Genomic DNA, 10,679 nt, shown 5'->3' with positions numbered 1-10,679 from the left:
CCTGGGTGCAGTATCAAAATATAGATATATACCAAGCAAGAGAAGGATCCGCACTCTCAGGTCTTAAATACTGTCAAAAAAGTTTTATTAAAACATGCGAGTCTGACGTTTCGGCCTCCTCCGAGGCCTTTCTCAAAGTATCAAATTGTTTGTGAGAATGCCTTAAATACAAGAATTGGCGGGAATCTAGACAAATAGAAACAGACGTATTGATTACATCACCAGAACATCACTGCCAATTTAAATATCACTACTAACATCTCAATAAATATATTAAAAAGTGCATAGCACAAATATAAATAGCATTATTGTTAATAATCTCTATATAAGGAAATATTACTTACTAACTGTTAAAATTATCATGTAATGTAACATTGTTTCAATATACTACTTTTACTCTCACTTGTCACTATATTTGTCACAGTGTTGAACAATGTTGCAAAAAGTTTACACAGAAAATAATGAGCACATTTGACAGGCCTGCTCTGGAGCTCAGTCCATCCTATATGTTCAGTATAAAAGCTACCACTCGTTGCACCCCTAGGGAATAATAAAATAATAGAGACTTACTAATGTATAGAAAATCACGCTTGTGTGCTTCCCAGCTATGTGATTTAGGACCTATTATCCGGTATGGAAGCATCCATAGTGGATCTCACACCCTTTCAGCTATCTAGAGACCCCCATTTAAGTCTATTCCTACTTATCATGAGATTAACGGGCTAAAGACGTGTAGCGTGCGTAAAGACAATTTGTGTGTAATAATTAACCCTACATGCCCAGTGATCAGTCCTCCATATTCACCTAAAAAGTTCCCAATGTCAATGTGTCATGACTACATCTGTGTAGGAGGAAATCCCAAATCACCAATTCACTTATTTTAACCCTTAGTGCCAAAAAGTTTACACAGAAAATAATGAGCACAGTTGACAGGCCTGCTCTGGAGCTCAGTCCATCCTATATGTTCAGTATAATGGACTGAGCTCCAGAGCAGGCCTGTCAACTGTGCTCATTATTTTCTGTGTAAACTTTTTGCAACATTGTTCAACACTGTGACAAATATAGTGACAAGTGAGAGTAAAAGTAGTATATTGAAACAATGTTACATTACATGATAATTTTAACAGTTAGTAAGTAATATTTCCTTATATAGAGATTATTAACAATAATGCTATTTATATTTGTGCTATGCACTTTTTAATATATTTATTGAGATGTTAGTAGTGATATTTAAATTGGCAGTGATGTTCTGGTGATGTAATCAATACGTCTGTTTCTATTTGTCTAGATTCCCGCCAATTCTTGTATTTAAGGCATTCTCACAAACAATTTGATACTTTGAGAAAGGCCTCGGAGGAGGCCGAAACGTCAGACTCGCATGTTTTAATAAAACTTTTTTGACAGTATTTAAGACCTGAGAGTGCGGATCCTTCTCTTGCTTGGTATATATCTATATTTTGATACTGCACCCAGGCGACTCAAACCTTTTATCGAGAGTGCTGGCTACCTCGTGGACTGTTCATTAACAAATTTCTTAGCCGTGCACCCGTGTCTTTTGATATAACAAATTATGTAATTACAGAATGTTCGTTTCAAGATTGGCGCTGAAAACAGTTTGCAAACTGACGTGTCGATACATCCCCCAGAGGCCTGTAATGGTCTGGAGTGGAGACTACCAATCCATCAGAATGATCACCGATGTGTGCGGATTTGGATTGGTGTCCATCTTCACGCTACCCTCATGGAATAAGGAGAGATGGATGAAGTGACCCCAACATTTTCCACGAAGGTATATTTGATTCAAAACGACTAAAATATAAATGTATGGATGCCCCCTATGTCCCTAAACCGGTGCAGCAATCTCTCGGCGATCTACTAAGAGGAAACTAATCTGTATTAACCGATGCAGCAATTTCTGAAGGCTTTTACTTACGTTATACCTGTTGGTATTAGTTCAGTTTGTATACTCGCTATATGATTGCTTTGAAGACCTGGACGGCTTGTGAAGGGCGGACCCACTCGTTAACATCACCTGGGTCTGGATGCGCTGCGTGCTATACAACTTTGGCTGCTGTTTGATTCATATGGGCGCACATTCATCTGTATACCATTGCCTCGCTTATCTGGATGGTCTGGGTAAGATCAATGCACCTCCTTGTTACATCTGACTGTGTTTGGCATAAGTGGACATTGTTCCACGCTGGAGGCTGCCGGGTCGATGCAGGGTTTATCTGTATGCTACACATACTCATCGCTGGTGGGCCGCTCCCTGATGGTTTCATTGCCCGGCTCGTACAAATCGTGGGGATATGAGCATGTTATTTCCCACTACCCCGCGGACTGGCCGCATAGTTAACGCATAGATATGGGTGACTTTATACCTTTAAACATCCCCCAGTAACACTGACTATTGATTTAAACAGAGAATCTATTACAATTTCTTGAGATGCGGATTGGAACTGTGCACTGTGCAGGACACTGGGACTTGGTCATATATTTTATATAACTTTAATAATATTTTATACAACTTTAATAATATTTTCACTTGCATATATATAGACTTTTTTTGCATACATAATTTTGAAGTATTTTTTGTTTTTTTGTTGTTTTGTTTTTTTGTTTGTTTTTTGGGTTTATTTATACAGCAGGGTGGTCTTAAGGAACACTGGATGAATATCTGTATTACGCTAATATGTCAATATTGGAATCACGCTAATATGTTATGTTATAGACATGCACTAAGGGTTAAAATAAGTGAATTGGTGATTTGGGATTTCCTCCTACACAGATGTAGTCATGACACATTGACATTGGGAACTTTTTAGGTGAATATGGAGGACTGATCACTGGGCATGTAGGGTTAATTATTACACACAAATTGTCTTTACGCACGCTACACATCTTTAGCCCGTTAATCTCATGATAAGTAGGAATAGACTTAAATGGGGGTCTCTAGATAGCTGAAAGGGTGTGAGATCCACTATGGATGCTTCCATACCGGATAATAGGTCCTAAATCACATAGCTGGGAAGCACACAAGCGTGATTTTCTATACATTAGTAAGTCTCTATTATTTTATTATTCCCTAGGGGTGCAACGAGTGGTAGCTTTTATACTGAACATATAGGATGGACTGAGCTCCAGAGCAGGCCTGTCAAATGTGCTCATTATTTTCTGTGTAAACTTTTTGCAACATTGTTCAACACTGTGACAAATATAGTGACAAGTGAGAGTAAAAGTAGTATATTGAAACAATGTTACATTACATGATAATTTTAACAGTTAGTAAGTAATATTTCCTTATATAGAGATTATTAACAATAATGCTATTTATATTTGTGCTATGCACTTTTTAATATATTTATTGAGATGTTAGTAGTGATATTTAAATTGGCAGTGATGTTCTGGTGATGTAATCAATACGTCTGTTTCTATTTGTCTAGATTCCCGCCAATTCTTGTATTTAAGGCATTCTCACAAACAATTTGATACTTTGAGAAAGGCCTCGGAGGAGGCCGAAACGTCAGACTCGCATGTTTTAATAAAACTTTTTTGACAGTATTTAAGACCTGAGAGTGCGGATCCTTCTCTTGCTTGGTATATATATATATATATATATATATATATATATATATATATATATATATATATATATATATATATATATATATACACACACAAAAGCCATGAATATCTTGTAAATTATATCCTTATAAACGGTGAGTTCTGATGTCATCAGTTATAAACGGTGAGTTCTGATGTCATTTCTGTCACATGACTTATTGAAACTTGTGTATTATAATAAATAAAGTACCCCCAGTTGCAAAATATGAGGATATTAGAAATCACCTAGGAATTCCATGACCTGTATAAAAACACTTGTGTGTATATATATATATATGTATATTTTGTTTTCATGCAATATGTTGTGTGACCGAGTAACTTGACTGCATTAATAATTAGATGGTGGGGAGATATGTATGTGTGTTTATATTTAGGTATATGTATTATATGTATGTGTTTTATGTATTGTCTCCTAAACAATCAATATCATTTAATTAATGTGTTCAAAAGTTAAAATTGATCCACTTTCCCAGTGCTCAATGTTTTTAAAGCCTTTATTTTATGAATATTCTTACACCTTGATCTATTGCATTTCCCCAGCTGTACAACGCTTGACACTTAATAAATGAAAGGCAATGTTAATTCTTTTTCTTCTCCATAACCCATTCCAATAACTTCTCCAACTAATTATCTCTGGCCATAACTTTTTATTGCTCAGTGTAAAGTCTTCCAGTAATTCTCTCCATCAGCATCATAAAACCTCTCCTTAAAACCACTTTCTCTTAATTGCAAGCTTGCGTTTCTTCTCCTTACAATGAACCATATGCAGGAGTTCATTTGCAAAATTGTTGCAGCCTTAGGCTTAGTATCATTATGCATTATATCTAGTCGGAAGGGTCTTCCAGTGTAAGGTGCAATTGGAAACTGTATTGCTTAGGATTTCATTTGATTCCATGAAGTATGGACTTTGAAGACTAGGGGAATGGATTGAAGTGGTAGGAAGCTTATATAGAATGGTTAAATATTATTAAATAATATTACTATTAAATAATACAAAAATAGTGAAAATCCGTATAAAGACATAACATCAAAACATGCCACAAATCGCTAAACGCGTCAGGAGGGAGTGGCTCACATGAGGTATGCATTCAGAGGGTATGTTTTGATGTAATGCCTTTACACTGATTATATACAAAATTTTTGTACTATGGCGATCGATTGGATAGGTTAGAAGAATATCTGTGCATGTATTGCCTATCTGACAATATCAATGGGTGACTGTCACTACTATTTGTCGGACATAACAAAAAGATTGCTGTCTGCAATTAATGGCCAGAACATCATCTGATTTGTTCTCTTTACTACTTGATTTAATCTGAATGGTTAGTACTAGGTTGGTAGATTCCACCAGACAACTGTTCGTCCGACATAAGGATAAATCTGCACTATATCTATGGCCAATTCTACTCCCAGTAGCAGCATGTAACTCTAGCAGTGCAGTAAATGTAAGCTAGGCTGATGCTCACGGCTTGGCATGACAGATACACATCAACAATGTATTTTCCCTATATCCGTCTACATGGAAATGTTTTACATGTTCCAGGATTTTTTCAGTTTTGTGCATCTGAATATTAACTCATAGTGTCATCTAATATGCAAACTATTCTCTTGGTTCAAATTCTGGTGACCAACATTTGCAGAACACGCTATGACATTTATCTTCTCCAGGGACCCCTGCCCTGGATAATTACTTCATTACATCATTAGTTATCATTCAGAGCAGGAGGAACTTATAACCCTTGTTGTTGTCCTCTAACAAATGTCTTTTCGATGCTCCTGATAAATTAGATCTGGCAATGCAGTAAATGTGTGAGAAATCTGTGAAATGCAGCATTGTGTTATGGCATTGTTACACATCGATCCCCTCATGTGTGATGTTACAATTTATTTATGAGCTCCTTCATTTCCTTATCTGCCATTCTACACTGGCAGATATTGGTCACAAATCAAACAAGTTCCTTCGATGATCTATCCATACTAAGTATCAGTAAGGATGAGTGTGTCACCATACAATCTTGTCAGTACATCTTTAGGCAGTTTTCATCAGTTTCTTTTTCCTTATACATGCCATAACTACCATTATGTTCCACTGATTTAGGATTTTTTTTCCAAGTCATGGTTAATAAATTAAAAAATGAGCAAAAGCATGACATTGTGGACATTTGTTAACTCATGAGCCACTGATATTTAGACACAGAATTCTAAATGCCTCCTAGTTATTACCTCCTAGAGCAGGAGTCCCCAACCTTTGGGTCCTGGGTGGTGCCAAATAAGGGATGTGATTGGCTATTGATAGCTCCTATGTGGACTGGCAGCCTACAGTAGACTCTGTTTGGCAGTACATATGGTTTTTATGCAACTGAAACTTGCCTCCAAGCCTGGAATTCAAACATAAGCACCTGCTTTGTGGCCACTGGGAGCAACATCCAAGGGGTTGGAGAGCAACATGTTGCTCACAAGCTACTGGTTGGGGATCACTGTCCTAGAGGAACCAACGCCACCTCGAACTGAACCTTCCCGAAACAGAGCTCATTGTCTTCCAACTCAAACCTGGCTCTTCTCTTTTTATTATTACAAGTGATGGCATGATCATATGCCTTGTGTATTTGGCACACTGCCAGGAGATTATCTTGGACCAGTCCCTCTCCTTCTCTAATCATATTAATGCCACTGACAAAACCTGCTGCTTTATCTTTCATAATATTACCAAGATACCCTCTTTCTTTCTCAAGCAGCCTATCCCACTAGACTATTGCCTCCTCCGACTAACCAGCCTCCTAGCCTCCCATCGATCTACCCTGCAATCAATTTTAAACTTGGCTGCTCTCTCCTAATCCTCTCGCTTTCTCCTAAGAAGAAACCTGTAAATCCCCAGGTAAAATCTCTATTATGGCTGCCTATAAAAATCCTTCTGCTTACATTCAAAACCATTCACTCCTCTGCTCCTCACTACATTTCTTCACTTGCCTGTACAACCCTGGACATCCCTTCTGCTCCACTCACAGCTACCATCTTTTCATGTTCTGCTTTCTACTGTGTCTCTTCCCAAATGGCACTTAATTACTTTAAATTTATACCTATTTATTTACCTCTATATGTTATCATTGTAAAATTGTACAGAGCGGAGTATGTGGCGCTATATTAACAGTTATACTGTATAACTTATACATCTGTGTTTATGTAGACTTTAATTGTCAGATCTGAGCTAAGCCTCTTGAATGTGCACAGACAAGAGTGCACATTCATTATGGGGTCACAATGGGGAGCGCTCTCAGTAACTATCTGCCATGGGGGACGAGGTCCATGACTAGGGGTAGGCAGAGAAAAGAGGTACATGCCCAGCTCCCCCAAGCCATTGCACTCTAGGCACATACCTCTTGAGCCTACCCCTAGTTCAGCCCCGGCTTTTATTACATGGTGAGAGCCTCTGATTATGTTTTATACTTGTTCATTGTTTATAATGAATAAATCTTGTCCTATTCATGTAGCGTAGTGTTAATACAAAGTGGCAGCTTAACTACCTGCAAAACAATACGTTTTTCTGAAGATATAGAAGGTGACCAGTTCATGGAGCAAGGTGCGAACGCTGTTCTGCATAATAAACACAAAGTAATTAAGCACAGATGACACATAACATTTATTTATTAATATTACACAATCTGCAACAAATTACACTCGGAGAAAAAGCAGCAGCAGCAGCTGGCTCATTAATCTTGTGCTCTTCCTGTCAAACCCTACCAAACAAACAATTCATTAGCTAATAATGTGAGAGGGTGTGACCTTTTATTATATAATTTCCAGCAACAGAAACATGTTCAGTAGTATAAAAGGCAAATATATACGTTTCTCTGTATAATCGTAATACAAAGGAACACTTTTACTGCATATTACAAAGTATTTTGGCATATTCTTGAAATTGCCTCTTAACTCTTCTATGCACTTTATTTTTAGTTTGAAAGAGAAAATATCACACAGTTGAAACAGCAGTTCCACCTCTTGTTCAGTTCAGCTGACCAGTCAGCCATCAGAAAAATTAAATTACTGAGCAGAGAAGAGTCTTCTGGTGTTTATTTGCCCAGTAAATCAAAGGGGTTGTTCACCTTTGAGTTAACTTTTCATTTGATGTAGAGAGGGATATTCGGAGACAATTTGCAATTGAATTTAATTTTTTATTCCTTGTAGTTTTTGAATTATTCTGACTTTCTAATAATGGCGAAATGGAAACTATTATTGGTTGGGGATCACTGTCCTATTAACTTACTACAGTTTAGTAAACTGGTTATCTCAAAAGGAACAGGTGCGAGCGGGAACAGAACTACAGAATCAATGTTCCATTGGGGAGGAAATAGTAGGAGAGCTTATTGTAGCCCAACAAGTGATGTCCCTTGAGCTTGGATCAGCAAGTGCCATTCAAGAGCCAATGTTGCACTATGCTATGGACAAGTAGGAGTTTAGAAGCTGAACAGGCTAAAGTCAAAACAAGTGCTATTAATGGAGTTAGGAATAGGGTTGAAATTGATGCATAAAGCATATTATGCTTTCCTCCAGTACATGTATGATGGTTTCTTTTAGGTGTGAAGGTAATCTATGCCCTACCCATAGCCAGACCTAAGGGGAAATGATAGTCTCCTGCACTGGAGTCAGTATATTAAACATTCCTTTTCACCATCTCAGGAATATAACTTTTTTTCTCTTTAACTATTTATCTGTATTTTTTCATAGGTTTATTTCATGCCAATCTTCTATATGTGTAGCAATAATATTAACCGTAACAGTTACCTGGCCAAGCACTACAAACTGGGTCTTATAGCCCATAATAAGCATTAGCTGTATAAAATGACTCCACATGAGGACTACAGATACATGCCTACAGATACAATGTGGGATTCAGACAAATTCACTTGAACAAATGATTACAGCAAATCTCAAACCACCAGCAACGTTTTACTAATTGGTCATTTTCATTAATACAGATTAGGACTGATAAATTGACCCCTGGACTTTCTTATACAAGCACTACTATGCATTTTAATTCTGATGCTCTTCTCCCCAGTTATATGCTGTTACTGATATCTACCATCATTACAAGTGATTTTTTGTTGAAGCTTAATTTCTTCTTATTGTCCAAACTGTTCTTCAACTGGCAGTTTGGATGTATGAATTACATTTTTCTCATTGCTTTGAATTGTGTGTTTGCCAGATGAGCTTGGAGTATTCTATTCTGATTAAGCATGAGATTCGTGTATCCTTTATTTACCCAGAGTGATCCCACACTCCTCCCAGCCTTAATAGGGAGCATGATAAATATTAGCTCAATCGAGGCTTTTGAATAAACTCAACTGATGATAAACAGGAAAGGAGCTTTCATGAATATAGTGTCTGAGTGCGGCACATTGGATGTCTGGTTTCATGTTAATGATGTTTCACACAGCTCTCCATTTTGTAATTTTAGCAACCTGGTTTCTAGGGTCCAAATTAGCCTAGCAACCCTGCATTGATTTGAATAAGAGACTGGAATATGAATAGGAGAGGGCCTGCATAGAAAGATGAGTAATAAAAAGTAGCAATAACAATACATTTGTAACCATGGGGTCAGAAAAAAAAGACGAATAATTACCTAAAAAACTATAAAAAAATAAATAAAAAAGACCAACTTGAAAATTTCTATTCTATAACATTCTAAAAGTTAATTTAAATTTGAACCACCCCTCTAAGTTATTCGGCATAGAAGAGTTATCTGACCTTTCTCTGCTCATTTCCCTGCTCAGCAGGAAGTGAATATGAATTTTGGGTTCACTTCCTCATCTGATGCACCAGTCACTGGCAGATATGGGTCTCAGATAAGGAAATAATCAAATCGACTGAGCAGAGAAGCAGTTTTCTGATGACTGGCTGGACAGTCGCTGCACTGAACAGCAGCTGATGCTGCTTTTTAAAAGTCATCGTATAAGCAGTGTGAACTCTGAGAATATCTTGAAAACTAGAAAGAAAAGAAAATGAATTGCAAAAGCGCTCCAGAGAGCAGTTTTAAATGAATTTGTTGATACCCTTTTAAAACTCTGCAACTTAATTTTTCTGGGCATTCTCAGTAAAATATTTAATTAGTAAAAGAATATTCTTTAGTATATTTTTGCCTAAGGGTCAGGGCACACGTTCAGATTTGGGGAGATTAGTCGCCCGGCAACAAATCTCCTCTTCTTCGGGGCGACTAATATCCCATATTCCTAGAATCTAAATTGACAGCGGGATGGCACTCGGAGCACTTTGTTTTCCTAAGTCGACTGAAGTTTCCTCGTGAGACAACTTCGGAAAATGAAGCACTCCGAGTGCCATCTGGCCGGCAATTTACATTCTAGCTGGCAGGAGGCAGTTCGGGAAGATTACTCGCCCTGAAGAAGAGGAGATTTGTTGCCGGGCGACTAATCTCCCTGAATCTGAGCGTGTGCCCTGACCCTTAATGTATGATAAGGTGACATGAGAAGGATTTAAGGGAGGCAAGGGGAACAAAATACTATAGAAATATTCTTGCTACCATTACATACAGTAGCATTCTGAGATTGTTTTAGCCACCTTTACTCCTCCATGTGTTGTTTGTAAGTAGCCTCTTATAGGCATTGTAATCCATAATAGATTTATAAGCAGCATAGAATATGCCTGAGCACATTTAATCAGTAAATACATCAATTCCCACAATATCTTTTTTTTTTACAACATAATTTTTCTGTCCATGAAAATATATAACTCAACACAATTAACAAAATATTTTTCAGTTGTATTGACAACATCAAAAGAAGATAATATGGCTTAATTTCAAGAAGGCAAAATTGTGTATATTATATTCCCTATAAAAATTGAAAGGAATTATATTTCAGTTGGATATGTTTTTTAATTTTGTGCCATGCATTTTAGGGCCACCGCTGCCCCTAGAAACCAGAAAATGCTTGGAAATTGCTCACTGGAAGATGAATGTAAAAGGCAAAGAATATAAGTATAATACTGTAACATACTGTACATAATAGCAACAACATTTAGCCAGCATTTTTGAAGTTATAGAT

The sequence above is a fragment of the Xenopus laevis genome, chromosome 5L (genome assembly GCF_017654675.1).
Source record: "Xenopus laevis strain J_2021 chromosome 5L, Xenopus_laevis_v10.1, whole genome shotgun sequence".
NCBI lineage: Eukaryota > Metazoa > Chordata > Amphibia > Anura > Pipidae > Xenopus > Xenopus laevis.
Note: the sequence above shows the minus strand (reverse complement) of the source record.